Here is a 24,748-nt window from a genome sequence, read left to right on the forward strand (position 1 = left end):
TAAAATTATTTTCAACATTTTGAAGTCTGAAGGAAAATAGGGAGATGACCCAACAACACACATCACAACTTACCACATTTTGTGTGTATCAATCTCAATGATTAACAATAATATCCAACTCAGAATCTTGCCCCATACCTTGACTGGTAGCATAGCCAAGTGGTATGTTGAGTTACCATGAGTCTCTATGAATAATTTGAACACCCTGGCCATGGAATTCTCAAAGCACTTCCAGTTACATATCCACTATGAAACCAGAATATAACTTTTGATTATGCTACACCAAGACATCTCCACCCACATATATAATCATAGCCATGAATGGAGATGTTAGCAGAGGCTAGTAAAGTACCTCATTTTGGATTACCTCTTAGTAGACTGGTTCTACAAGTCTCTTCTACCTGCCATCATGAAAGGTGTTTCCATGTATGACGTGGTTACTAACGATCAATGTATTTGTCATGATCATCATTTAGATATGATTTATTCACAATATGACACACTTTATGGTTTAATCCCTAATGCCCCTAGACCTTGTAATACTCTCTCTACTCAACAGCCTGGTGCTCATGCTAACTGTCTCGTTGGCACTACTACTGGAATTGTTGTACAAAAATTGAGCGGGAATGTTACCAAGTTGTTTGTGACTGTTGATCCAATTCCTATTACCCAATATACTACTCCAACCACTATGATAAATTGTCTGTGATCTACGCAAAAACCGAGCGGTAAGAACAGAAGAATAAAAAAGCATCAATCCTTCTGAAGAGCAACAGACAACCCAGAACAACCAAAATTATAAAGTGCTTGTTAACTATAAATATGTGAAAGGAAAAATAATATCTCAAGTTACCTTGCAAGATATGCATTGTGGACCATTTAACTTATAAATTTTCTCATCTCGAAGAGTGCACAAAGTTCCTTGTACAAAAGGACACTGACCCACGCACTAGCTAGACCCATGCATTCCTTAATAACCATTTTACTACTCAACAAGAGTAACAACATCTTGTATTAAACCCACCACCCCCTTCATAAGGGGTATTGGATCTTCGCATCCCCCTCCACCTCGAGAAGGATCATTCACTGTTTACACCTTTGAAACAATTGATTTTCAAACATGAGCCAAGAACTATGGGAATCTTGTCCCAAGTGCTTCAAACGTTATCTCAAGTTCCATTCCATTGCCACCTAATGGTTTGCCTATCGAAAGGCTTATTTCTAACCCATGATTCGTCTGCCAAAATGGACACTTTGATATACGACGCATAACCCATCTACTTGTGCTACCTAGAACTATAGTGTTGTAGAGGATTTGGTGCAAGTTTCATCTTCTGTTTCAGTGCTCGAAGTACTACAAAATTTCCCAAGACAACAAAAAGCTTTGCCTTTGGCCATAAGTGGGATCAGTCCTCAGGATTCCAATCTAGTTATTTTTAACATGGATGAAATTACACCTTGCCTCTCCCATCAACTTGCATTACAGGTGCAAGTTCTGATGAAATGAAAATCCATTCATAGCACTGTCATCGATGAAGGTGCACCAACCCTTGTAATGGATACTTCATGTTGGCTCTCCTTTGATTCACCCACACTTTCACTGCCATTCGAAAATCCCTTAAACCTTTTGACAGAAACACATTCATCTCAAAGGTATATCTTGCTAGCTTCTTGTTGTGGTGAAATCACAACACCCTCATTTTCAACTTATTTATTTCAAATAATGAGGACCCTTTTCATAAACTTTTGGTTAAAATGGATTTTTAATATTTCTTTTTGGTTATGTATCCTACAATTTTGCTAGATTTTATTTTCTTCAGATTTTTCTTTTGATTGGTTCATTGTGTTCGAATTTTCCCAAGTTTTTGAACGGTTCTTGTTTTGTCTCATTTGGATGCAAGGTTTGCAAATGGTGCTCATCTTGAGATCGACAATTTTTACAATCAGTGATAAAAAGTGTATAAAATGTATATTATTTTGATTTTTGTAAATTAACTATAAATATTGATTTTTAGTTAGTTTTTACTAATTAATTCATTTTTCTCTAATGGTCTTGCAAAATCACCATAGCTAAATTGTAGTGTTGGGTGTGGAGCCTAATTATCTTATGTATTCAAAGGTATCGCCACATTGGACCCCAGTTCGAAATGGGGCGGCAACACCGCCCGAAAAATATTCACTGCAGGGGGGTACAGGGGCACATGCAGTGGGAGTTGTAAGCAGGTACATGAACAATCCAGGAAAGGAACATTGGATGGTAGTGAAATGGATTCTCAAATATTTTAAAGGTACCACAAATCAAGCATTATGCTTTGGCGGTTCAAACATTTCTCTATAGGGATATGTTGATGCAGATATGGCAGGTGACAAAGATAACATGAGGAGCACTACAGGATATGTATTTACTCTAGGTGGAACATCTTCCATTCAGGTTTCAAAAATACAAAGTGTTGTTGCACTTTCAACAATAAAAGCAGAGCATGTTGTTGCTACAGAGGCTAGTAAAGAAATGATTTGGTTACAAAGGTCTATGGGTGAATTTGGTAAGGAGCATGATATGGGCACATTATACAGTGATAGCCAAAGTGCCATTCATCTTGCAAAGAACTCAGCATTTCATTCTAGGACTAAACACATACAGCTCAAGTACCATTTCATACGATCAGTATTGGAAGATGGAGAGTTGAAGCTAGAAAAGATACACACTAGCCAGAATCCTGCATATATGCTAACAAAAGTTGTAACCAGGGAGAAACTGAGAATATGCTCAGTTTCAATTGGTCTTCAAGTATGATGAAGAAGATGAGAAACAACCACGTCCAAAGAGGAGTCATTTTATAGCAAATGAAGCAGCAGTGGAGTTGCTATAATTACTCTCCAAGTGGGAGATTGTTGGGTGTGGAGCCTAATTATCTTCTGTATTCAAAGGTATCACCACATTGGACCCTAGTTCGAAATGGGGCAGCGACGCCACCTGAAAAATATTCACTGTAGGGGGCGTCCAGGGGGGGTGGCCGCAAAGATCTAACAGTAGAAGTTATGTTTAATTTAGGGTTTTTTGCCCTAGAAGGAAACCCCTCACTATATATGAGGGAATTGTATTGCGTCTATGTAGATCTGTATTCTAAGTGAGAAAGAGAGAAGGAGATTGAGAGCGAAGAGAGTGTTACAGTGGACTTGTTGTAGGTTGTATCTCTTCAGTTTGTTGGATAATATAAAAGGAAGGACAGGTTGTTTCTCCGTGGATGTAGCCCAAACTAGGTGAACCACATATATCTGTGTCTCTCTTGTTTTATGCGTTTTCTCTGTTTATATTTATGCAATATATTATGTGTTCCATTGCTCCATAATATATAGTTTTCTAACATGAAGAACAATTAAAATTATGTTGTTTTCAGAATTCAGAAGTCTATGTTAAAATCCCAATTTAAAATAAATTACAAGATCCAAAATCTCAAAATTGCAAAGTGGCTGTAGTTTTTTAATATCAGTACTTTTATTACCAAGTGATTGTAGTTATTTTTATTATTCTAACATTAAAAATGGTTTTAGTTTATACATAGGAGGGAGGATCCCACTCCACGTGGCCCTCCTCTCCTCTTTCACACTATACTTCTACACTCAATCAGAACCTTAAAGATTTTAAATATCGTAACTTTAAATAATAAGAAAAACCTTTGATGCTCTGATGTAATGCAGCCTCCGATGCTCCGATCTCATGTGACCCCTACTCATCCATCGCACCTTGAAACATCATACATCAGATCATCAGAACTCTTCTACATTGTAATTCATTTTCTAAAACCTCTGATATAACTCCTTTTGATATTCCTCTACCCGCTTTACCTTATGCCTCCCATCCTCCACCTTATGCCTCCACTTCATTCATTTGAATACCTCTTTATCCCTCCTCATATTACATTTCGAAACTCCCAAAGAGCTCCCAAAAGCCACTCTAACATAATTTTAATATTATAATTCTAAAATAATATTTTTTAACAATGTTTTATTTAATTAATTAATTAATTTAATATTGATTAAAATTTTATTATTTTAATTACTTTTAAAATTAATAGGTTTGTAATTATAATTTAATTAATTTGTATATAATTAATCTAATAATTGTAATTAATTTAATCATCAATGTAATTAAATTAACTATTTAGTTAATTGAAAAAATATTAATTTAATTAGGATTATATTTGTATTTTATATTTGTATTTAATTTTTCTGAATTTTAGGTTGAGCAAACAATTTTCCCAGATTCTAATATTTTTGATACTTCATCTTTCGAGAGGCATATCTAGATATTTGCTTAACCAAATGAAGCTTGCAATATCTCGTTAGAAAGCTAAGATAGAGGAGAATAATATGGGAAGATATTTTTAGTACATTCAATCATTTAATGACCCATATATCCATGGGAAGACAAAGTGACGAATTTGTAACAAAAATTGAGTGATTCTATTTTCATTTAGGAAAATCTCATTGGCTTTGGAAAAGTGTTGTTAATAATTCATTCCCAAAAATACTCAATGGCTAGTCTAATATACTTGAAGTAATCATTGCATGAGATTTTATTTTTAAGTTATCAATTTGTTGAGAAGTGGTTTGATTTCTATTCTAATTGGGTTTTGGCAAGTGATTAGTTGAGGAGACAAAGAAGAGAAGACTTGGAACATTGGAATTGCACCAACAAAAAACAAAGGAGAATTTTGACCAGTTAAATTTCCTTGGAGTAAATTTATTCTCCAACAACTCTCTCATTTTAGTTTTCTATTGTAATTATAAATATGGCTTTTGTAGAATAGACAAAGCAGGTTCCATATCTGAAACTTTGTGAGAAAATACTTTGCAAGGAGAGGGACTTTTTTTCACTTGTGTAGGGAGCAAGAGTTTTATAAAGAATTAGCTAGTTTGGAGTAGACTTGTGGAGATCAAAAGAGATGAATTTCAACTCTAAAGATTTCACGCTATCATGAAATTTTCTGAAAACTTCATGCACTCAAAGACTAGATAAAATATTTAATTATTCTACACTATTTTTGAAGATATAGGCTGATTAGTGGCCTGCATTTAATACAATTTGAGACAGTTTTTGCTCGAGATAAGTATGTATTTTTGAAGTTTGGCACCATTGTAGAATCATTTAATTACATTCTTGTCTTAATCATTTGAAAGCTATCTTTTAATGACGAATCTAATTGCTATCAAGTTATATTATTAATTCAAATAGATAAACATGACATACATGTTAACTATATAGCAAATTCATGTCATGTTTATCTTGGTTTTAATAATGATTGTTTTATGAGAACTATTTCCTTAATGCATTTGTATATGATTTAATGTGAATTCATTATATTTGAATTTGGATATATGTGCACTAGAGATCTGATGACTCTTCATCAAATAGTTGAATACATATACTTGCTTGACCTAGTAATAAGCCTTGGAACTATTTCCTTGGATTATTGACATCATTTTTTATTCCAGATTCAAAGATGGTTCAAATCCCCTTTTCACTTTCTCTTTGTTGATGGGGACTAATACTTATTTCAATCGTGATAATATTTACAATTACTTTTATGTTAATTAGGTTAGATTTTCATTTAGTTTTAATTATTTCATTTTATAAGTCCTCTTAGAAAGTGTAAAACTTTAGAGTGGCTTGGCTGAGCCATTAATTCAACTTAAGGATCACTTTCTTGGATGAGATTTGCAAGAGATCATATTTGATAACACTTCTCTATTGGCAAGTAATAGAAATACTATAAGCTAGAAAAGATAGAGAAAGGGTAATTGAACCTTGTTTAACCAGTCAGAACCACCATTCAAAATGGAAAAATAGTTTCTTTAAGTTCCAGACCGAGTTATAATGTTGACATGGTCATTTTGGGCCATCGACATTTTTTGGTGCTAGAAGGAGGTCGATACTAAATTGTTTTCTTTAAATATTTTCTACTTTAAGATTTTATCTATTTACTGTGGCTCCACATAAAATACATCCTTGGAGTTTTTTAATTGGACCTCATCCAAATTCTACTCTGATAAAGGAAATCCAAACCATGTCTAAGGTAAAGTATAATGATAAGGCATCTTCTTTTAATCATCTCTTTGAATTTATTTTAAGTTGCAATAATTTCAATATTAATGAAGATATTATTGACAGGGTCTTCACTCTTACTTTGACAGGAAAATCCAAAGATTGGTGCTTATATCTTCTAGTTGCCTCCATACATAGTTGGGACAATTTTTCAAATAATTTCCTTCATGCATTTCAGGAATATGATTATGAAAAGGTGTGTGATCAGTTAGAATAATTATGCAGGATAGAAGGTGATATTTTGGATAATTTTTGAATTAGATTTAAATTAACTTTTATGTAGTTTAGGTCTAAAGATTTGCCTCCTCAATTCCAATTAATTGGATGGTTCAGACATTTAGTGGCTTTGTCCTATGATAATTATCAAGAACCATAAACTATACCCACTGTTGGCAATGATTCAATTTCTCAAAATGACAACTCTGATTCTTCACAAATTGAAATTGTAGATCCTCCTCATTAATCTCAATAAAAAACCGTTGTTGTTTCTCAATTAAATGATGTTGATTTCAGATATGTTCCGAACTCAAATAATGTTTCTATATCTAATGATTTAGAAAACAAAAAATATGCATAGTTCACTAGCAACAATAGACATAATGTAATTCAACACCAGTGTGACTCCCACCCTTCTGTGTTAGGGTCAAACTATTCATCCAACACATTGGCCTCCATATCCTGAATGATTCGACAAATTTCTTCACTCGTGCCTTCCCTATAAGCTCTGGCAGCATCATGGACTACTGTCAAAATAGATCTTCTCCCTCTGCCCTAGTTTCTTGGATCATTTGTTGGTCGGTCCTCTTGATTCCCCTATCTTGGGCGTCCTCTGCTTCCACGCCCTATACCACGACCCGGGCGCGCCATCCTATTGTTTATCTTATCCTGTTGACAAGTCATCTTTTGAAGTTTAGCATCATTGTCTTCCTCCTCGGTTTTCTTTGTGATTATTCCTCTTCTCCTGCTACAGTCACCGCCATTTGTTTGGGTGTTACAATGCTTGTCATTTTCGGGATGCAAGAATTTAAGAAGGCCTTTAGTCATTCAGATCAATTGTTGGGCTAGGGATGAGATTTTCGTATCACTTCCTTCAGTCCTCCCCTTTACCTTTGCAGTGGATTGGTTGATACAATCCCCCAAGTTTCTTCTCGAGCTATTCTCATGGCAACAATTCCTCCACTCATCAAGAAACCTTCCCTGATTTTGACCCAATGGACCCTTGCAAAGCATTGCTGAGTGAAAAGCGGGCTCCCACCAGCCCTTTTCTTCCTCAGAGGATTCAAATGTAATAAATTTATCGATTTTACCAATTATGATAGAGGAAAGGATTGAAGGGGTCTCAGAGATAACATACCCATAATCACTAACCTCCTTGGAAGCTCCTTCCATTTGCGCTTCACCCTGCTCCTCTTCCTCCCATCTTAGTTTACCCTTCCTTCTAGACTTCACCACCTTCTTAAATTACAACTCATCTATCCCTCTCCCTCTTCCACTACTGCCGCCACTCCTGCTCATCTCCTTCATTCCACCTCCCCCGCTCCAGTTTTTTGAGAATTGCACTAACATGCAGCTCATTGCTCTGGCTGGAAGGACGATATCGTACATATGGGTTAGTCCCGCTTTCCTGCCATGATCATAATCCCGTCTACCTCCCTCACCTACTTTTTTCCACATCCTGACCGGGGGCCATCTGTCTCTATTGTTTTTGAATTGTGTCTTCATGATTATCATGGTTTAGAATCATTCTTAGCTTCTCTAATTTTGAGTCCTCTGAATGCATAGTCCATATGTAATCCAGTTTCCTTCCTTGTTCCTCGTAGCCCCAGATGCAAGAAAATGTGCTGCTCTGTTCTAACATGATTAATAATCATATATTCAAATCTTTTTAGGATAATTTCCAACTCTTGGATTAGACTGGTCGTTCTCCAACTCTGCGTAACTTTATCCCATGAGGTTCCATTATTAAGTTTTTTGATTACATGTATGACCATTTGGGAGTCCCCTTCCACTTCCAGGTTATTGTATCCGTTCTGATTACTATCTTCAGTCCTTGACATACTACCATCAATTCAGCTCCATTGTTGCTCATGATGCCACCATTGTATAAGTAAATCCATTTTGTTCTTCCTTGATCATCCTGAAAGGGACCCCCAATCCTTGTTGGGCCTGGATTTCCTTTGGATGGCCCATCGAAATTTAACTTTATGAATCCAACCATGGGGCGAGAGAAGTGCATGGTACTGCTATATCCTATCTTGGGTTCTTTCCACATCTATGGAGCCACCATCCCTTGATGAATTTTTAGCTTCTTTAAAATCTGATCTTCTTCCGATGTCGTTTCCCAGTCTTCTACATTCTAGGTATCCGCAAGTATGGTCTCACGAATATGACTCAAAGTTTTCCCCCAGATTTGGTCTTTTGTCATCTCTTTGTTTTGGAAGGTTCTTCTATTTCTTTCTTTCCAGATCATCCACATATTCATCCCTACTGCTAGACTCCAGGCTTGTCTTACCACCAGGCTAGTGAATTGTCCGCCTCCCCATACTTTAATTATGTTTTTAATGCTCTGTTGATCTCTATGAGTCCTTCCAAAGAGTTTCCTAACCTCTTCCCATTGTTGCTGAGCTCCTTTACATGAGTTTAGGAGGTGTTCCTACGTTTCATGTTCTTGCTTGCAAAGATTGCATCTTGGGGGGCCATGTATGCCTCGCTTTTGGAGTTGGTCCCAGGTTAGGATGCGACCTTTGCTTACCAGCCATAAGAAGTGGGCCACTTTCGGCCACCAATTACTAGTCCATATTTGTTTCCAATTGACTATCGTATCCTCTGGTTCTCTAGGAGTTAAGAGATGATATGCCTCTTTAATTGAGAAATTTCCTTTTACTGTGTAACCCCATCTCAGTATGTCTGGTCTAGGTCTTATAGGTATTCTCCTTGTCTACATTTCCTTCTGATATAACTCCCTTTGTTCTCCATCAACTTGATCCATCCATTCTTCCATACTCTTCCATCTTCTCCATACTTCATCTTGGCTCCCTTCCTTCCAAAAGTCCCTTACAAGATTCATTTCATTCTCAGCTCCCTTCTGGCATATATCCCTTAAAGATTGAAGTTCGTTCAGTCTTTCTCTTTGCTGCTAGGCTTCCTCCCAAAACCTGGCAGAGCTGCCATCCCTAATTTCTCAAAAAGCATGTTTAGTTATTATTTCTCTGTTTAGACTAGCTAGATTCCAAATTGTCGACCCTTTCAGGGTATCCCTTATTCTTAATATTTCCTCTGGTTTTGTCGGCATAATTTTTGTCCATATTCTTTTCCATAGGTCATTTCCTCCATTCATCCAGTGCCACCATAGTTTAGCACCCATTGCTTGATTCAGAATATAAGGATCTCTAAGGCCTAATCCTCCCTCTGTCTTGCTTTTCACCATGTCCTTCTAGGATACTAGAGACCATTTTCTTTGATACTTCAGTCCTCCCCAAATAAGTTTTTTAAAAATCTCTACCATCTTTGCGCATGCTCCTTTAGGGGCTGCCATTGCTGATATTTGGTATATTGGGATCGAGTGAAGGACTGCCTTAACTAAAACAGCTTTTCCAACAAAATTCAATGTTCTGAAAGACCAGTTGGCTAGTTTTCTAGCAATTTTCTCAATGGTTTGTTTCCAATTTGATAGCCTCAGAGGATTCAGGGATAACAACATTCCTAGATATCTTGTTGGGAGTTCTCCTGATTGGAATCCAACTATTCTTGTTAAAGAAATTTTGATATTTCCAACAGTATTGAAAAAATAAGTGCAGGACTTGCCATTGTTAATTTGCATGCCTGAAGCTGTCATGAAAAGTTATAGAATTTATTTAATTCTGCGGGCTTCTCTGAGGGACACAGTACAAAACAACATAATGTCATCTACGAATTGCTGGTGGGTAATAGGAAGGTTGTTACCCCATATTTGGATTCCTTTTATCTTTCTTTCTCTTACTTCTTTTCTGATGTACCCTCCAAGGCCTTCTACAGCTATAATGAATAGGAAAGGGGACAATGGATCGCCCTGTTGGAGTCCTCTGGATGCTTTAAAAGGCTGGGAAGGGGTTCCATTCACAAGGATGGAGAAATTGGCTGAGGAGATCATAGTAGAGATCCATTCAATCCATATATTGCAGAAACCAAAGGCCCTTAAAACGTCTTTCAGATAATTCCAATTCGGATGGTCATAGGCTTTGGAGATGTCAAGTTCAATCATCATACTAGCTTCCTTTTTGACTTTCAGAGAATGCACTAATTCTTGGGAGACCATCAATCCATCCAGGATTTGTTGGCCTTCAATGAAACCTGTTTGTTCTAGGGAGATAATGCTAGATAAAATAGGCTTAAGTCTTTTAACCATTAAAGTAGATATTATCTTATATATAACGTTACAAAGTGCAATGGTTCTAAAGCCCTAGGGAATGTCAGACTTAGTTTCTTTAGGAATCAAAGATAAGAGAGTTGAGTTTAAGCCTATACTTACCTTCTGGTTTCTTCTTGATTCTTCCACCATGTCCAAGATGTCTTGGCCCAAGAAATCCCATCCTGCTTGATATAATTCCGCTGTGAATCCGTTAGGACCAGGGGCTTTATTCTTTTTCATCCCTTTTACTACCTCTTCTACTTCCTCCAAGGTGGCTGCCCTCATCAGGGCTAGGTTTTGATCTCTACTAACCCTACTTGGGATCTCTTTACAGATTCTTTCAGTGGCTTCTCCATGGTCTACATTGGGTTCCGTGAGGAGATCTTTGAAATGATTCACCAAGACTTGTTCTATTTCCTCATGTTGTGTAACTCATGTCCCTGCTTCGTCTTTTATAGAAAAAATTCTATTTCTCTGTCTTCTCTGGATCATTGCTTGGTGGAAGAACTTTGTATTCCTCTCCCCTTCTCTTAACCAATTTACTCTGGATTTCTGCCTCAACAAGATCTCTTCTTGTTTCCGCCTTTCTTCCATTTGTCCTATCAGGATCCCTTCCTCTCTAGCTAGATCATCACTTCTACCTACAGTAATGATTTCTTGTTGGATTTGCTTCATCTTCTGTTCTAGAAGCTACTGATCTTTGAGTATGTGTCTGAATTCCTCTTTATTCCATTTCTTGATGTTTCCTTTCAGTTATTTTAGTTTCAGCTGAAATGTATGCATTCTATTTCTTCCTTTCTATCGACTTTGCTTCCACCATTCTCTTACTTTCTTCATGAAATTTTTATCCCTGAGCCAGAAGGCTTCAAACCTAAAGGGCTTTCTCTTGGGACTGGATTTAATGTCTAGTTCTACTTTGATTGGCTAGTGGTCCGATCCCATTCCAGGAAGAATCGTTTCTTCCATGAAAATATCTGAATTTATAATCTGTTCTGACATTAAGAATCTATCTAATATGGAAGCAATCTCGTGTCTACCTCCCCTTCTGTTGTTCTATGTGTAGATACTGTTTGTTGTCTGTATGTCTACTAGCCTTTGATCTACTATCCAATCTCCGAATACTTCCATGGCTACCTCTGTTCTTCTGAGCCTAGCATTTTTTTCATTTATTGATTTTATCACATTGAAATCTCCTCCCACTATCCAAGGAGAGGTTGGATGCAAGGACTGCATAACTACCAGGTTCTGAAGGAAAAACCTACGATCGCTCTGTATATGGGGTCGATTTACATTGGATAAGAGGATCCATTCTTGAGAACCTATAATTCTAAATCTTCCTAAGAGGATGCGAAGTATACTGATCTAGTCTTCAAATTGGACTTCCTCTGGGTTCCAGAGGATTTCTACTCCTCCTGTGCTACCTACTGCATCTTAACCAATGATCTTGTAATGCGGCTTGAAATTTCTCGTAACTTATTTTAATTTGCTTTCTAATAATTTTGTTTATTGGATTAGCATTATATTTAGTTTATCTCTTTTGAGTCTCTCTTTCAGATATCTTTGTTTTCCCTTATTGTTCAGCTCTTTGATATTCCAGGTTGTGATGATCATTTCAATAGTTTGAGGGGTTGTTGGAAAACCTTCGACAAAGGCACTGCTCTTCTTGAATTCACCAGAATGTTTCCCACCATTTGGATTGTCTCACTCATAGGTCTCCTTCCTCTTTTCCTTCCTCCCTTCCCTATGGTTCCTGTTTCTGTGTTTTGATTTCCTTGTGTTCCAAGTTGCTCTGGTTGCTTTGCTATCATTGTCCCTCATTTTTCTTTGTATCTTTGGAACATATCTTTATAGAGTTGTTTCTGGTCATCTGGTATGAACCTTTCATCCAGATGCTTCCATTCCTGTAAAAGTTTCCTCATGACCTGTTCCTCTTCTCCTTCTTGTTCCTGCTGAGGATCTATTTCCATTTGAATCTGTTCTTGAAACCGATCTCCCTTCTCCCCCTCTTTTTCCAATTCCATATTATTTGGCTCCTTATTTTCCTTTTTATTTTCTTTCTGGATCTCCCCTATTTCATCTTCCCCTTCTTCACCTTCCGTTTCCATTTCTAATTCCCGTAGAACCTCAAACTGGTTCTGGCTTTTCTGAGTGCTTTCTGGGTGAGAGGGGTTTAGTTTGGTTTTTCCTTTTTGGGGTCTTCTTCTTCTCAGTACTTCTGTGAGCCCTCCCCTGTTTCCTTCGTTAGTCCTCTTCTCCTGCTCCGTACTTCCCTTTCAATCCCGCTGATCCATTAGTGTATTAACTTCATTCATCGGGCAATATTTAAACAAATGGCCATACTCATGACACCATATACATCTGAAAGGAATGTGTTCGTAATCGACTGGCTGTTGTCAGACCTCGTCATGATATTCTATTTCAATATGATCTGGCAACGGTTCTGTGATATTCATGTAGACACAAATTCTTGCATAAGATGTATAACTTCCTCTCTTGGTGGTTTCTGCTACCTTCATAAAGGTCCCGACTGAAGCCCCAATTCCATCTAGAATCTCTGGATGCCGAAACTCTATCGGGAGCCAAAATAGTCTGACCCAAACTAGTGCTGCTAGCATTTTTTCTTTTTCTAGATTATAGCATTCTTCCCATTGCCTCATAAAGAGCCCTACGTTGTTGAAGAAGTATGGACCCTCTTCAAAGATCCTCTCCTTATCCTCCAGGTTTGCAAATATTACTGTGAAGAAACCTTTTGCCCCCAATTTAACATCTATATGCCCTTTGGGCTTCCACCTCTGTTATATCCATTCCGTCAGATCTTTCTCAGAAGGCCATGTTCATACAAACTTGTATATGAGTGCATGGTCTTTCATATATCCCCTATACTCCTCCAATTTATTATTTGGAACAACAAACCTGGGTTTTTTTGTTGCCTACGGTAGACATTTGTTCCCCATCCTAGCTTGCCATACTGCTCCCATTACTAGTGCGTCCTTGCTGCGATTCCCAGATCCGTCGTTTTCTCTGTTTCGGCTTGATTCTCCTGCTGTAATCTCCTTGTAGGAGGGAATCTCTTCGCCCCCCTACTCGCATCAGTCATTTTCCTCCTAGACTATCCTGTTCTCGAATCCTTCTTCCCTTGGTTAATTTGTTGTTGTATTGGTCTATGATTCTGCAACTGGGTACGAGATCCCCTACACCCTGACCAGGAGCAGGTCTGCCCGGGGTTGTCTGATCCCAAACCCTAACCCTAATCTCCTATCGCCTTTCTCAACCCCATCTCTCCTGCTCTCCCCCGATTTTCCCCATTTCTTAAGTGAATCTATTTTTAAAGATAAAAAAAAACACTAATCGAGAAACAATTTTGGTCCATTCTCATTCTCAAAATCATCGTAGTGATTTCAGTATTTGTAACTCCATTCCAATTTATGATTCTTACAATGATGAGATATCCTTCTTGAATCATAATTTTGACATTTTCTCATTTTCGCAAGTAAATGAAAATAATAATTTTAATTTCATAATTTTGTTACCACTTGCAGTAAGGAAAATTTTTCAAATGAATCCCAACTATGTCGTACCATTATTTGTAACATTAATGTAAATTTTAATTTGATTCATTTTAATTTTCACCAATTTGAGTTTATTTTTCTTTCAAATTTCATTTCTAAATTTTTGAGCACATTGTACTGGAACTTTGAGTATTCAAACTCTCAGCACTCGTAAGGCGCATAAATAAGCTTATATGATAACCAATTATAGAATTTCAAGCATGAATATCAGCTACTTATTATGAAATCTTATTTTTCATGTTCAGTCAATTCATCTGTTATTTTCAAAAGAGTTTATAAAAAATTCTAGCACTTGAGAGTGCATTATTACATTCTAGTCTGCAATGGAACATTTCTACAAGTATTCTAAATCTCTATCCATGCTTTATTAATTCATTTGAAAAATATCTAGAACTTCCAATGCTCAAGAAGAGTTTAGAAATTGCCAGCTTTTAGCATGCTTTAATATTTGAGAATGTATTATTCAAACTTGGCTTCATGTCTCCTCTTCCTTTGAACTTCTTCCAACCATTCACTGAAATACGTTCTGATTTTCATGATCTTATAGGTAGAATTTTGCAATAATTTCAAATTAAGAGTTTTATAAATAAGTTTAATTTGTCTAATTTGTTAGATGTACATAGTAGGGTGATTTTTTCTTTTATTAATTTAGCTGCAATTTTATTTTTGCTCTTAATCTGTGACATATTCATATGCACAAGAAATAAAATGCTTGCATGGTTTCACTAGAAGTATGACTATGCTTAGCCGTATACTTTCTCAGTCAGTTAGAATAGGAATATGATTAATTTTGTTTTGTTAGTTCATTTCTCTTTGATTTTTCAGTTTAATTTGCATATCTTTAATAAACAAGTAATGGGCCCAAATATTTCCCTTGTTATCCATTTTAGTTTTGGAAAATAGTGGCTTAAACCACTTTGGATCATACACATGTGTGATGTTGTTGATTATCTTTCTTCACAAAATTTCATCATAAGATTAAAATTTATTTTCTTAAACAAAATTATGAAAGATGAAATTTCAAAGAATCATTATAGCTGAGCGTAGATATTTTCCCAAATTCACAACCATTTCTTTATGGTCACTTTCACCACAATTTCCTCAGTTTAAATGTGAAGCAGATGCAAATTGCTCATTACTTAGTAGTTAATTTAGACTAAATAATAAGATGAATTTGAACATATGTAAAATTGAAGAATTCACAAGGAAATTTTGAGATCTATAAGGTAAATTTATCATCAGACACTTTCAAGTATGAATAGACATGTTCTTCTTCATTTGTTGTTAATTTCTCCTCTTCATATTTTATCTCTTATTCCTATTCTTCTTATTTTTACAGGTCTTCATTAGCTTCATTTGAAGACTTTATTTTTACAAGAAAATTCAATTGGATTTAGAATAAAGTGAGCACTCAACCTTTTCCTATCTGCAACATGCTTAGGGAAGTATTTGTTTTTTCATAATCTTGGTATTCTTTACTATTGCTTTTATTCATATTGCCTTTCTTTAGAAGTGCATGATATGAGTCAATAATCATTAATGCAATTGAAATCAAATGTTAGACTCTTTCTTGTTCATATTTTCTTCAAGAAAAGGAAATTGCAAAAATCTTGTAGCAAATACTTTTTCCATGATATTATCTCTGCCTATTCTGAATCTTACAGTTGTTAGTTGAGTTCAGCCTTTCCATTGCACTCATTCATATTACATCTGCTTCAATCACATTTCCCTCTTCTGAGATGATTTTGATCCTCTTATTTAAAAATATCGGAATCTCAGACTTCTTCTTCTTGTCTCATTTAAAAAATAAAACCTTTTGAGAATATTTCCCTAGAGACTTTAGACTTCAGGCCTCATCACACTCTTGGGTTCATATTATATAAGAAACGTTTTAGATTATGCTTCAAAATTTATTATCCTAGAATGGAATGCCTCATAACCTCAGAAACACATTTTATCAGAATCATTTTAAAATACATTCTAAGATTTCTAGCCCTAGATCCACATGGCATTTTGCTTGATTTTCACATCAATTAAATTTAATTAGGAAAATGGCCCCTACTCCATTTTCTTCGCTTGGGTCTCATGATCTCAGAGTCTTGCATAATGATGTGATTTACAAAATGGTTTTCAAATTTTTCTATACATCCCCCCTACTCATATTTATTAATATTGAACTCCTTTCCTTGTAAGTTTATTTTATGTACAACATGCAATTTTTGTTCCGTGATTCCCATTTCCCTCTATACTGATCCTCTTAATTACTCATATTAGTGAGATATCGTACTAATGTAATATTATTGGCCTCCAATCAATTTATTGATTTTTAAATAGTTTTACCCACGTTATGTTTACATGGAGTCCTTCTTGATTGGATTTGTATCTTAAAGTTGACTTTCATGTTACTCTGGTATTCAAGAACTTGGATGCATTTTTAATTAAAATTTCATCAAACCCCGAGCATTCATTTCTCAAGATGACTAAGTGACTTTGTGATATATATTTTTCATAGTGTGTGCACATGGATCTTACATTGTGCCTTCATTGGACATATATTTTCACATGAATAGTTAGGCCTCTTTTACAATTCATTGAAATTTCCAGGCTAATGAGAAGTGCATCAATTGTGGCTTGATTACATCTTCATCATTATCTTACTATTAGATGCCCATTTCATCATCTTGATCACTTATAGTGTGCATCCTCATTTACTTTTCAATAACATTCTTGAGCTACCATTATGGTAATGCTATTGTTGCTAATGAAATTTGGAATATGAAAAGTAATGATCATGAGCAACCTATGTTTGTGTTCTCTTCTAGTTCTCTTATTTTTATATGTTGCTCCATATTTATCATGTAAATATTTATGTCCTATCCATATACACAATTTTTACATTTTTTGGGACATTGAATTAGTTTCTTGGGATTGTATCAATATTTTGGGGCTGATATAAACTCAGAAGTGATGAGAAGAGAACAATCATTGTTGCAAAAACATAATATCATCATTTTCATTTATGATGGATTTGATTTACTTCAGATTCCTTGAACATGACCATCAGTTTCTTCTAGTTTACTGCTCACTTTACTTAAGCTTTAATAAATGATGATTTTGGGCCATTGAAAACTTCCAAGAATTCAACTTCTTCATGTTTCTAATTCTGATCAAAAGAATAGGTTATCTTTTGTTGGAGAAAATTGACATCTATCAATTAAAATTAAACGAAATTATCGAATGTTAAGTTTCATATGCCCACTTTCATCCTTTTATATTTCTTTACATTTTCATTTCAGTTTTATTTTTATTTTTGTTGATATATATCTTTGTTTTGTAGGTGTCCTAGAATTGGTTTGCACCCCTATCAACTCAGATTTGGAATTCATTCTCCTTCTTGTTTGCCTTTGATTTTTGGAAGAGAAGTTATTGTGTTCATAAAATCAAATAAATTGGGGAGTCCTTGAACTTACAATTTGTTTCATAATAACTACTTTATTAGAAAATGATTAATATATTCTCGTGCAGGCTATGAAACTAAATCTGCAAAAGATAAAAACTTCTCATTTGGATTTATTATCTCTCATGATGGTTATTCATTTTATGGTTTGAGAGCCTAATTGCTTAAAACTATGAAAGGTATAATTTACTAAAATATTAACATTGGACAAATACACACATTCTTATCTTAGTTTACTCTCTTGTTGAGACATTTTTTAGTCTTCATCGAGGTTGTCTTTTAATTTTTGCTTTTGTTTTTGTTTTTTCCTTTCCGATTTCACATTTTGGAGTTCGATTTATTCTTTCACTTCACTTTGGATTTATTTTTCCTTTCTACTATTGGTCATGGTTTGATTTTAGATATATCGCAAGATTTATGTGGAACGGATTTATTTTTCTCACCCAACACTGTTTGGAAGACATGGGAAATCTTTACTCTACCAATTTCAATGAGTTTCATGTACTCTCAAGGTCTACCTTTATGGAATCCTAAAGCTCTCTTGCTTCAAATATTTTTCATGGAGTAACACACATCCTTTCTAATTAATATTGTTCATTTGTGCAAGGAAAGAACTAACTTGAGTTTAGTTCAATTGATCCTTCCCATCCCTCCACTTTACAAGAGCCTCTGAATGATAGTCACGTGGAAACAATTGGTGTCAACATTATGGAATTATTATATCCATTTTCTTAAGTATCTATCACCATCCCAACCCTTTCACTCAGATACCTCATAAGCTAAGCTCGAAAATGTTCTTATCAAAAGGATGATGATCTGAAAATGAGATTTAAGACAATTAATAAGGTATTAAAGACTCATGTGCTTGTATGTGCGTATGTTCTTTTATGCAATGGATCGATAATATTGTGAAATACATAGATAATGAAGCAGTAAACAAAAACATAATAGACAACACATAACACAAAAAATTTAATAGGAGTTCACCCAATACTATCGGCTACATCTCTTGGCCTAGCCTTTAGCAGTGGCCTCTCTATTATGTCTTCAAGCAGAGTTTTACAACAGTATGAGCTCAATTTGAGACTCAATACAAAACAGATACAATAGTAAGAGTTTGCTTGAACCTCTCAAGCCTCTTTGAGTAGACAGAATCTCTCGATCACTCTCTGTCTTTGTCTTAGCGTTGTCTCGGCACTGCCTACTCTGTCAATACCTCTGATACTCTGTTTTTTCATTGTTTTCACGTGTTTTTGCCTCTCGGTAGTGTTTTTCCACTTTTTGGAAGGTTCCCCTTATGCAATGGTTTTAATATTTTAGGTGTTTCTAAGAGATTTTGAAGAATTGGAGAGTTTTTAGGATCCATTTGGATCACGCCTTCCCACTGAAGAAGGATTTTGGACCACCAAAAGTTGGTTTCAAAGCATCACTCAAGTGAGGATACAACTACCTCACTTGCCCAATTTCTATCCATTTTGCACTGCTGGTTTTTGAACCTTTGAGCCCAATCCTAAGGTGCTCAACATCCCTTGTGCATGTGGTTCTCACCTTTCTATCCAAAACTGTATCTTCCTACAACTCATTGAGGTATTGAGGCAACAGATCATGAATGGAAGGCAATTGACCTTGCTCTTTGGGATCTTCAATTAATGAAGGTTCAAACAGTCTAAGTTTTCTGCATTTACCACTGAATAGATGTGCATGTATGCTGGCATATCAAGGCAGAAAGCGTTCTCACCAATTTTCTCAAATACTTTAAAAGTCCCATACCTTATTGTCTTCAGCTTCCTTCCTTCACCTTGCACTCTCCTTGCTAATATATAGCCATACTTGATCACCAACTTGGAAGTTGTGCTCCACTCGATGCTTATCATGCATTGCCTTGTACTTTGCTTGGCTCTTTTCCAGCTATTCTTGCACTGCCTGGTGAATTTCTTGGATCTATTCAATGAACCTAGTTGCTTTGTCCACATCATTGTGTCTAGGAACTGCTATGTCGTTTTCAAAGACAAAATCCAAGGGAGACCTTGGTATAAAACCAAAACAAGTCTCAAAAGGATATATCTATGTAGAAGAATGTTTAGCACCATTGTAATCATGTTACACATAACATAAATGTTCATCCCAAAGCTTTGGATGCTTGCTACAATAACCCCTAAGCAACTGGATCACTGTCCTGTTGACCACCTCTGTTTGGCCATCTATTTGTGGATGAGAGGTTGTGCTCTTCCTTAGTCTAGTGTCCATCAATTCCCACAGACTTGACCAAAACTTCCCAACAAATTGGGAATCTCGATGAGATACTATGGAAGTGGGTAACCAAAAATGCACCCAGACACGCTGAAAAAACAATTTCGCTATTTGTTCAACTATAATCTGTTTGTTGCAAGGTATTAAAACACACATTTTACTGAACCTGTCCACAATAACATACAAATAGTCATGACATTTTCTAGATTTTGGCAGTCCCCCAACAAAATCCATGGAAACATTTTCCCAATGACAAGAAGGAACTGGAAGTGGAGTGTAAAAGCCTAGTTCTCTATTGTTGGGCTTGCTTTTGGCACACATGGTACACCCTTTAACATATCTAGAAAATGTTTCATGCATTTTTGGCCAATAACAAAATCTTTGTAGTTGTGCAACTGTTTTACTTACCCCAAAATGACCTGATATCAGAGAAGTATGTGTCTCTCTAATTATGTTGACTCTTTCAGTTTGTGGAATGCATAGCTTTGCCAAATGATACAAGAGTTGGTCCTTAACATAGTAATCCAATTCTTCTACGTGTTTTCCATGACTTAAAGTTGCATATACATCTTTAAAGCCTATATCTTGAGCATGTTGTTCAATGTAGCTTTCATGCATTACTCAGTTATGCTTAAGTATAGTAGATGCATTTATGATTGGTCTAGACAACATATCTGCAACTTTATTGTGTATGCCTTTCTTATATTTGATGACTAGAAGAAATTGCTATAGGAAACTCATCCACCTATAGTGTCTTGATTGCTGCAATTTAGTTTGTGAGTGCAAATACCAAAGTGGCTGATGATTAGTATGTATAATTGTTTCTTTTCCCATTAAGTATTTTTTCCACTTTTTCAGACTCTGGACTAATGCATACAATTCCTTATCATATGTAGGATAATTAACTACTGCAAAATTAAAAGTCTCATAATGGTAGCATATGGGTTTACCATGTTGCATCAACACTACTCCCATGGCATAGTCACTGGCATCTGTTTTGATATCAAATGGTCTTTGAAGATTTGGCAATGTTAGTACTGGTGCTATACTATTTTTTTCTTTCAAGGTGTCAAAGGATTTCTTCTGTTTGCCTCCCCACTAAAACACCTTGTTCAATCCTATTAAACCATGTAAGGGAGCTGCAATTAAGGAAAACTTAGCAGTAAACTTTCTCCAATATTGTGCTGCTCCTAGGAAGCTTCTAACTTCTGTAGCAGATTTGGGTTTAGGCCAGTTTACAATGACTTCAACCTTAGAGGGATCTATCTTCAATTCACCACCCCCTATAATATGACCCAAATAATTCAAAGATGTTTTGCCAAATTCACATTTTGATAACTTAACATAGAGATTTTCCTTTTCCAAAACATATAGAGTCTTCTTTACATGCTTCAAATGTTCTTCCCTTGTTTTACTAAAAGCAAGAATGTCATCCAAATATACAATTACAAAATCATCAATAAAAGGCCTGAGTACATCATTCATAACTCTCATGAAAGTGGCATGAGCATTAGTTAAGCCAAAAGGAATAACTAGCCATTCATATAGCCCTTGATTTGTTTTGAAAGTAGTTTTCCATGCATCTTTCTCTGCTACTCTGACTTGATGGTAACCACTATGCAAGTCCAACTTGGAAAAGTAAACAACTTCTTTCAGATGATCCAATAGATCATCAATGCGAGGAAGGGGATAACGATTCTTGATCGTTATTTTATTCAGTGCTCTGTAATCAATGCACATCCTCCATGAACAATATTTCTTCCTCACCAATATGACTGGAGATCCGCATGGTGATGTGCTTGGTATTATGAACCCTTTCTCGAGTAGCTCCTATACCTGCTTCTCGATCTCTACATTCTCTAAAGTGGATAACCTATACATTCTGATATTAGGCAATGGAGCATCTTGCTGCAAATGGATATCATGTACAATTTCCCTTTTGGGTGGCAGATCTTTAGGTTCTTGAAATAGGATATCATATTCTGAAATGACTCTTTCTAAATCAGATTTATGTTTAGCATCACAACCCTCAAATACATTGGTTTTTTCAGGTTACGTTTCCTTTACAACCATCAGTAAAAATTGCTTGCATGAATTTACAATTATTTTCATCTACCCTGAGTTTATGAGAGTATAATTATTCTTGAGTTTATGAGGTCTTACAATATATTGTATTCTGTCTTTAACGAGTTGATACTTATTTTAAGCTCTATAGGAAATGGATTTTCTAACATACAAGTAAGGACTTCCTAAAAAAATTCCACATATATCCAAGGGAACGATATCTAACTCAACCTCATCTACAAATGCTAACCCAAAAAAAAATTAAGTTTACATTGTCTAGTCACTTGTAGCTTTGCTTTATTACATACCCAACCTAATGGATATGGCTTCTTTTGAGGTGTAGTTAGTAATCCCAACTTCTTTACAATTGCTTCAGAAATCAAGTTTACTTGTGAGCCACTATCAAATAAAGTATCAACCTTTTGATGCTTGGAAATAACTCTAATATGAAGAAGTTCAGGTCATTTCCTCTCATTTTCTTCACTATCAACAATTTGTGTAGAATTACTAGTAGATGCTTCAAAAATCTTATCTTTTATACCTGTGGCTAGGATTGTTGTTTCATCACCTCAGTTTGACCCCAAATCTTTCTATATAGCAACAGCAGTCTTCTTCTTAGATATCTAATATAATGCACTGCGTAAATCCCCCATACTTAAAGTCTTCTTCTTCTTTCCATCAAACTTCTTGGGTACATAATTTGCCTTCCTCTCTTTCCATTTTTGCTTCCTCTTTTCCTTTTTCTTGCTTGGGGTGGGTTTTTATGATCCCCTAATTTCTGGGTTCACATTCTTGCCTCTAGCCTCTAGATGTGTAGCTTGAAAAGATACCTCATCTATGCTAGTAGGGTTAAAAATGAGAATGGTGTGCCTCAAATAACTATGCAGACCACCTATATACTTCAGCAAAGTTTCAAGTGAGTCTAAAGAAATGCCTAAAATCAAAGCTCTTTTTCTAAATTCTTGAGTGTAGCTTTGTACACTTTGCCCCTTTAATTGGAAAAGAGTTTGCCAACTCATCATAGCTTGCTACATATAGGCTAGTGGATAGAACTGTTTTTTAATGGCAAAAACAAATTCACTCCAGACAGAAAGAATTTTACCATGCTTCTTCAAGTCAGTGTGTGTCCTCCCTTTGCACCATACAAAGGCAGTTCCTCCAAGGCGTAGGCTGGCTAGCTGAATTTTACTCCTCTCTGAACCAATATTATGCACCCTACAATACACATCAATCTGTCTAATCCAGTTATCTAGCTTCTCTGCATTTAATTCTCCATCATATATTGGCAAATCAAATTTAACATCTAATTTGATCAAAGATATTTTCTTCTTTTTATTTTCAGGGCTATTAGGAGGTGTGGATAGAGGAGCCTCTTTTCCTTTCCCTTTTCCTTTAGAATGGTCATCTAGAAGAGATTCTTCTGTTCCTTTGTCTTGCTTGGAGGTTGAAGAATCTTCACCTCTACCTTTCTTAAATTCTTGATACATCTCTTCTACCATGGCTCTCATGGTCATGAAACTATCCATGAATTGAGAGTCTATTTCCAAGGGATTTTCTTCTGTCATTTTCCTACTAGGATAGACTCTACCAATTTCTGGGTTAGCCTAAACAAATTCTCCTTATCCTAATTTTAGCTTTGACCTAGTTAGCATTCAACAATCCAACACAAGATTTTCTAACCTTAGCAAACCTAAAGTTCTGATACCACTTGATCTGATAATGAGATTTAAGATAGTTAATAACATATTAGAGACTCATGTGCTTGGATGTGCCTATGTTATTTTATGCAATGGATTGACAAAATTGTGAAATACATAGACAATGAAGCAGTAAATAGAAACATAATAGACAATACATAACACAACAAATTTAATGAGGAGTTCACCCAATACTCCTGGGCTACATCTCCTGGTCCAGCCTTCAGTGGTGGCCTCTCTATTATGTCTTCAAGCAGAGTTCTACAATAGTATGAGCTCAATTTGAGACTCAATACACAACAAATAAAATAGCAAGAGTTTGCTTGAACCTCTCAAGCCTCTCTGAGTACATAGAATCTCTCAATCACTCTCTGTATCTGCCTTAGCTCTATCTCAGCACTACCTGCTCTGTCTTCTATTTTCTATGGCTTTAAAGCCAAACTGCATTTCCTGTTCGTTTCAGCTTCTCGGATTTTTGTCTCCCTGACCTCTGTCCACTTAGATCCCTTTTTAAGTCTTAGAAATCATTACTTGATGTTTCCAAGGATGGTGGCCACCTGTACTATAACAAGTTAGGTCATCAGGCCTTTGAAATACTTTAGAATGCCAAAAATGATCCTTTTCTATTTACACAAAGAAATGCTACAAAACTATGAAATTCTTCCAAAACACTGTTCATTTCGGACTTCAAAAGTCCTTAAATCTAGTCTATTTTCCTATTGGGTCTCCCCTCCATTGCTATCACAAATCGCTTTGTCCTTGTTTCCAAGGTTTCCTTTTCGTATTTTGAAATATGTTAAAAACACTAAAAATCCTGAAAAAATGGCTTTGGCGGATCTAAAATATTATATATTTTCATTCCCGAACCCCTTCAGGTCCAGGTTTTATCGTATCAGCGTTGTTTCTTTATATTTCGTTAAATAACAAAATATGCGAAATATGCAAAAATACATTAACAAATGCCCTTCGGCAAATCTCAAACCTTATGCAACGATGTTTATATTCGTTATCGGGTCCGGTTGATCGCATCGCACATATATATGTGCATAGGCATGCCCTTTTGTATGGCTCTAATGTGACTATGCAACGCGACTTGTTGCAGTCGCAAGTCACATGGGCCCCGAGTCATGGTGAGTACTACTATTGAAATCCACCGAAGCGATATGGTGGTGCAACGTGGGCCGTTGATCTGCGCGCTTGATCGACGGTCCTCGTTGA

The sequence above is a fragment of the Pinus tabuliformis genome, chromosome 1_1 (assembly GCF_031772625.1).
Source record: "Pinus tabuliformis cultivar Carrire ecotype Pingquan chromosome 1_1, CPIR1, whole genome shotgun sequence".
In the NCBI taxonomy this organism is placed as follows: Eukaryota; Viridiplantae; Streptophyta; class Pinopsida; order Pinales; family Pinaceae; genus Pinus; species Pinus tabuliformis.